Raw genomic sequence first — 7360 nt, forward strand, 5'->3', positions numbered from 1 at the left:
CATCATCAAGTACACCCACACGCGGGTAGGCACGAACGAAAGAACCCGAAAGTACACCCTGCCAACACACGACACGCAGGCCGGAGAAAAGATAAACGACATAGCCATCAACTAGTCGACAGAGCTCCAAAACGCCTAGATACCATGATCCTGTCCAGATAGAGACGACGCCGAGGCCCGAACTTTAGATATGAGAAGATTAAGAGCATCCCGTTCCTCCGGCTTAGTCAATGATCTCCACTGCTGCAAGAAGATACATGATTTAAATAAACAGTCAGCGGGTTTAGCAGGAAAAACATGTTCGATCGTAAACTTGTTCCTAGTAGTCTATAACGACCAACAAATTGCACCCAGACCAACCCAGAATGAAAATATACAGGGAGGTATGTGTAAAAAGACAAGTAAGCTGATCCCATGCCTTCCATGTAGATCGGACGCACCACGCAAGCTCGGAGCACGGTATCATGCCATGCACCGTATCACATGATATTTTCCCTACGTACACGGTCGATACTTCACCGCTAGCCACCGGTTCCGGTAAATTTACTTTTTCGGGGCGCCTCATCCTGCACACAAGGCATGGGTAGATGAGGTCGATGCTCGGCCAGTGGTACGTATACCAACGCGCCAGCGATTGCCGTACGATTCAGACGGTTGTCGTATCTCGTATGAGTTAAAACAAAAAACAAAATTTAAGGTCTCGATTTGGTGTGCCGGTATTAATGATCAATGGCACTGGCTGGATGCGAGCATGTCGTGAGTAACGTGTGAGCCGCTACGTTTTGTCCTACGCCGGCCGCTCAGACGTCCTCTTTAGGTGGCGTTTGCTTCACGGGCGAGGTTGGCTTGGCTGAGGATATCCTTAATCACCTGGTTGAGGATGGCCAGTTTTTCTTATTTGGTTGCGAAGGATTAGATGAGATGGATAACCGTTTTTTATTGTTTGGTTGCAAGGATAAAATGTGGATATGGATAGTCATTAGCTATTTTTTATGTTCATCTACAATGCAATATTAATACATGCTCTTCTTCCCTTAAAAAAAAAATACATACTCTTCTTTGTACAATCAAATACATGTATACATGCTCTTCTTTGCACAATCAAATACATGTATATTTCCATGCAAAAAATACATATACATTTCTTCTTTGTACAATCATACACGTGACTGTCCATGCAATCAAATACCATGAACTGGTCACTATTTACCAGCTATTCATACATGTATACATGTTCTTCTTTGTACAATCATACACGTGACTGTCCATACAATTAAATACCATGAACTGGCCGCTGTTTACCAAATATTCTGCTACTTCTTATCAACGCCTCAGTGTTACCAGTAGTGTTCATATGTGGTATCTGTAGACGAAAGGACAGTTGAAAGACTAACGCATACATACAGAGAATAGATAGGCAAGATCTCCAGTGATCCTCGTTCCCGGCCACCGGAGCTCCCCGTTCCCCGCCAGCCATGGTTACAACACGTCAAGAGAGAGAGAGGGATGGCTGGAGGTAGGGGCCATGGCCGAGCGTGTGCACCGCGGCCGCTGTCGGGTGTGCGCCGCCGCCGCTGTCAGTCACCACCCTGTGGGAGGGGAGTTTCCTGGAAAGGATGGGGCACCCGCGGCTTGCCTCGTCTCGAGGAGCAGTGCCATGGCCGACGGCCAAGCAGGGCGCCAGCGTGGGGCGGTGGTGCGCCAGCGGCGGAGGCACCCGAGGGCGCCGCCGGGCTGATTACCACGGCCACACGACAGAGGGCGCCCATGGGAAAACGTTTCACGCAAGCGCGGGTGGCTGCCCTCATCGGCCATAATCTCGCGACTCTCGTCAACCATGTTTTGAAGGAATATTCTCTGGTATCTGACTATCCCTATCCTTCCTGGCTGATAAACGAAACAAGTGATATCCCCTAAAAAATTGGCTATCCCTGTCCTTATGGTGGATAGCCTCTAAACCAAACACCACCTTAGTGTGCATAAAGCCGACGTACACAAGAGCTAGCCGCGTTTGTCATTTTCTCCCAACCGCAACTTGGTTCTCCCATGTTTTTCCAACTGGAGGAGCAACAAGTAGTAGTGTTCAAACGATAGAGCCTATGTCAATTGTGCAAGTGAGAACCAGAGGCGGTCGGTGTCGATACACAAGCGCATTTGAACGGAGATTAAGGCTTGGAAGGGGCTCGCCAACATGGATATCACCGAGACACCGAGTGGAGTAACTTCAACACTGCCAAGGATAGGCGGTATCATATGGTGGGCGCCAAAGCCATTGTGGGAAACGACCTCGCATCTCTTGTCATGTTGGTTTCATAGAACAAGCAGAATGCAAGAGTGTTTAGAAATGCCTTCTCCATGAATCATGTCTAAAGTTAAGGCCGAGCCCGGGCTTTGACGGTCGGCAAGGGCCAGGCGTCTGAGTTCTCAAACGCCAGAAGAGTAGGCTAATTCGGTTCTGGTCAGTCTATAGGCGGTCTGATCATGTAATTCAAACTCTTCTTAATTCATGACGAGGCTTCTCTCTGTTTCAAAAATAGAAAATGTAGACTCTGGACATATAAAGCTTCACCGATCACACTTTTTCTCACGGTAATGCATGTTTCATTTATATCAGAAAAATTATAATACAAACCATATAGACAACGATCTGATGTATGTGGAAGGTTTAAGGATCGGCGTTGAAGATGCCCTAACATGTAGCTTTGCGGGTATACTCCTGTGCTACGGAAAAGTTACTATTTTTTTTCCAAGGCCGCTGTCGCGGCACGTAGCAAGGCGGACTAGGCAACACGTACTCGGTTGGCATTGGCAAGAAACTGCACTAATAGTAGCGATTCGCCTGGCTACCTGTTAGCAGCGCATGCTCGTCTTGTTCAGTTCCGGTTCCTGGCCACACCCACACGGACGGGTCGCATGCGCTTGGATTAGGTGGCAGGATCCGGGTAGGAAAAACGGATGGACGTGCGTATACTAATACTGTAGCGATAGTAAAAAAAATCGATAAATGTAGCGATAGTACTTGGAAAAAGAGAAAACTTGGAAAGAAATGATGAGGCGGAGAAAGAAATAGGCGGGAGAGACAAGACGGGACGGAGCATTTCGTGATTGCTGGAATATATCATGTGTACATGTTGTGAATATTTGTCTTTTCAATCAAATTGGACCGAGTTTTGTTTCTGAACATCTCATCTCCCAAGTTGACATTCCAGTTTGGCGAGTGAAGAGAGCAACGGAGGAGGTTGTTTTTATTCTCCCATCCCAGCCCAGGCACCGGATCTTTGCACTTGGATTTGGTCCAACCACTGATCGCCAGACTTTGATATGGAATCCGATCCAATCCGATCCGTTATTTCTTCTTTCGGAGCCGGAGCCGCTTTCTCTCGTCTATCTAAATATCCATGGCTGGTTCCCTGACCTTTTCATCTCAGCAAGTGACAGCCTTTTCCTTTTTACTCCATGGTTGGAGTACTTCAGAATAGATAGAGCGGAAGTGACAGCTAAAAGTCCCAGGTAAAAAGTTTAACTGATCGTGCATGTAGGTGAACCGGGGCCTCAGACCGGTGAAATGAGGAGTGCATAACAACCATGGATGAGGCAGAATATGAGATAGCAAGCTAGAATAAAGTCGAAAGTGTTCTTCTGCTCCCGAGCTCAAATGAGCTTGGTGAACAGTAGAATAAAAAAAATTCAGAAAAATCTGAATTTTTTTTGTGACGAACATTGACAAAAGTTTCAAGTGGCTGCAAAAAATTGTCATGGAATCACATTTCTGTAAGGCGTGAAAAAAATCTGTGCTCCAAAATGCTTTTGAAAGTAGCATTTTCAGAATACCGATTTTTTTTTTATTTTGCTATGCATTCTAGGAATGTGCTCGGTGAATTTTTGTCACAAAAAAAATTAATTTTGTTCTTATTTTACTGTTTACCCAAACTCATTCAAACTCGTGCTCAGAAACTTTGCGTTCGCAAAAGTCATGTACTCGGTGAAAGATGTCAAGGAATCCTTCTTTGGCAAAACATCACGTCAGGATTTCGGAGTTGGGGCGATATGGACAGTTCCGTTGGGGTGAGATGGTACAGTACTTCTTGTTTTTCTTTTTCTAGAGAAAGCACACTACTAAGGACGGACATGGAGTTTGTAGTCTTCAGCTCAAATTCATCCGGACGAACATTCAAATTTAGAAAAATAGTAAGGAAACTATAAATCTTAAAAGAAAACATAGATGAGTGTTTTAGCTGCGTACAAAAAATTGTGATTGAATGACATTCATGGACGTCTGCAAAAAAATATATGCCCCGAAAATAATATTTTTAAAAGCATTCATTTCGGGGTTTTTCACACTTCCACGAATGTGATTTCATCATGAAAATTAACAGACAAACAGGGAACTAAGTAAAGTTTGTTACCAAAAAAATCAGATTTTCTTTTTTTTCTTTTTTAGAGTTTAGTATTCATCCAAGTGCGTGCGAGCTCGAGACTAGAAACACACTTTCGCACTAGCACCGACCATGGATTCGGCTAGTTTCTAATGTCCCATGCCCATTAATTGTCTGCTTGTAGCGAAGGATGAGACACGTACAATTAAATAATATATAGAAAACTGCAGTGTATCACAAAAATTTCATCGTATATTAAAAAATGTTCAGTCTGTATTAAAAAATAAATATCTTCTGTTTATATTTAAAAGATTTCATTGTACATTAAAAATGTTCAATGCATATAACAAAAAAAGTTCATCATATATATAAAAAGGTCAGTGCGTATTTGAAAAATATTCACCATATGCTAAAAAATGTTCAGTGTGTATTTGAATAATCCAATGAAAAGCAAAAGAAAAAAGAAACCTGAAAAGGGAAAAAATAATAAATGAAGAAAAAAACTGAAGAAAAAACCCACACATAGACAAAAAAAAAGAACCTAATTCTAGTCACAAACAAAAAACAAAACGAAGCCGAAAAGCAGCGCGCACGCGCTGAATGGCCCAGCCCGTTTTTTCCTCTGACTTAACCACGACTCGCGCGTCATAGGTCACGACTAGCTTTGTGCGGGTTCCTATACAGTGTGTACCGCGCCCGCGAGTGAGGTAGGAATTTCCTATTTGACGCGCTTTGCGTCAAACTGCCGGCGTTTCGCACAGGCGAGCGACCGTGCAGCCACGCTATGGGCCGGCCCAGTTACGTAGACGACAACCCCAACTAGCCAGCCGGTTTTGGGAACTTTCTAGAAGGTTCCCTTACCCGGTTTTCTGTTTCTGTTGCTTTTTCTTCTTTCTTTTCTTTTTTTCATTTTCTGTTTCTTTTTTCCTTCTTTCTTTTCAAGGTTATTTTATCTTTTTTTAAACTAAGTTTCGAAAATTGTTCTTAATTTTCGAAAAATGTTCTTGCTTTTAAAAACGTTTGAAATTTCAAAAAATGTCTGTTTTCCAAAAAATGTCCGGGACTTTAAACAAATGTTCTTATTTTTAAAAAATATTGCGAAATCGATTGTTAAAATTTTCCCAACTATTCAAAAGATGTTCGGATGTTACAAAACTAGTTCCCGTATTCAAAAATTGTTCGCAAATTGCAAAAACTGTTCACGTTTTGATTATCTCGGAGTTTCAGAAAATATCCAAGTTTCGTAAATTGTTCACAAGTTTCAAAAAATGTTCGTGTTTTCAAACTTTGTTCGTGAATTTCAAAATATGTTCGCGTCTTCAAATTTTGGTTTTCTGTTTCTTTTTTGGTTTTTCTGTTTCTGAATCTTTTTCTTTTTGTTTTTTATGTTTCTTTTCTATTTTTTAATTTTATATTATTTTCAGAAAAAAGTGTGGAATTTTTGTAAAATGTCCGTGCGTTTATAAACATATCATAATTCAAAATTTTAGTGTTTTTAAATTATGTTCATAAATTCAAAAATTGTTCATATTTAACAAACTTTGTTCATGTATTAAAAAATCGTTTTTAAAAGTTATTTTTTTCTGAAAACTGTTCACAAATTTAAAAAAATGTTCTAGCTTATTAAAGATGATAAAATTGAAGGTAGTTTTTTTGAAAATTTGTTCATAATTTCACAAAATGTTAGCGTATTAAAACAATTGTTTGTGTTTTTTCAAAAAAATGTTCCAAATGTTTCTGCTGAAAATATTCACAACTTCTCCAAACTTGTACGGTATTTCAAAGATTGTTCCTGTTTAAAAAAATTGTTCACAAAATTAAAAAATTGTCATGTTTACATTTTTTGGAGTTTATAAAAGTTCCCGTTTAAAAATGTTCACAAATTTCGAATAAATGTTTGTGTTTTCAAATTTTGGTTGGGAGATTAAAGAATGTTTGCGTTTGCCCAATTTTCTTTTGGAATTTCAAAAAATGTTCCCATTTTGGAAAAAAAATGTTTGTGATTTCGAAAAATGTTCCTGCTTTTCTAAAAGAAATCTGTTTTTCTAAAGCAATTAGCCAATTTGAAAAGTGTTTGCATTCACAAAACACTCAGTTTCAAAAAATCATGCAAAATGCTGAAAATAATTCGGATTTGATCTGTGAGGTTGATTCTTAAAAAGGTCGCTGCAAACTTGTAAGTAACGCGCCATAGGTCAGTCGGTGGATGTGCCTGATCTGTAGCATGAGGTACAAGGTTCGATTCCCAGCTAGGTTGACTTTTTGTTGTATGCTACAGTACAAGTTCGCTGGGAGTCATGGGCCGGCCCAGTCGGAGTTGACCTATGCGAAACGACGCCATTTTGCCACAGAGAGCGGCGTATAGGACGTCCCAGCGAGGTAGCGCGTACCCCCCACCCCCCTCGAAATCACTAATTAAGGAGTACTGGTTGCAAAGAACACTTCATCTTCCCAGGTCATGACAAGTGGCGCACATGCAGCGCGCCACTTGTCGCAACCTGGGAGTTTTCCCTTTTTTCGTAGATTCGTTTATTCAAAACGTTTATCTCTTAAACCGTGCGTCCAAATCTCAAACCGTTTTATCTCTTAAACCGTTTTCACCATCTTCAAAACTAGATCCCATGTTGATAGGTTTTGACGAACTTTTTTTTACGAAAAAAACCGGACGAAAAAACCAAACCGGGAGCACGGCTTTTTTTCCTTTCCGAAAGAGGCACGCCCGTGCCTCTTGCGAAATCACAATCGTGCCTCTCGTGGAAGCAAAACCGTGACCCTCGTGGAAAGAAAAAAAAAACAGAAAACACGTTTATTTCCCTTTTCGAAAGAGGCATGCCCGTGACTCTCGCGAAAGCACAACCGTGTCTCTGGCAAAAGCAAAACCGTGACTCTCGCGAAAGAAAAATAAATAGAAAATGCGTATTTTTTCCCTTTCCGAGAGGCACGGCCGTGACTCTCGCAAAAGCACAACCGTGCCTCGCGCGAAA

This window comes from Triticum aestivum, chromosome 5D (genome assembly GCF_018294505.1).
Source record: "Triticum aestivum cultivar Chinese Spring chromosome 5D, IWGSC CS RefSeq v2.1, whole genome shotgun sequence".
Classification (NCBI taxonomy): domain Eukaryota; kingdom Viridiplantae; phylum Streptophyta; class Magnoliopsida; order Poales; family Poaceae; genus Triticum; species Triticum aestivum.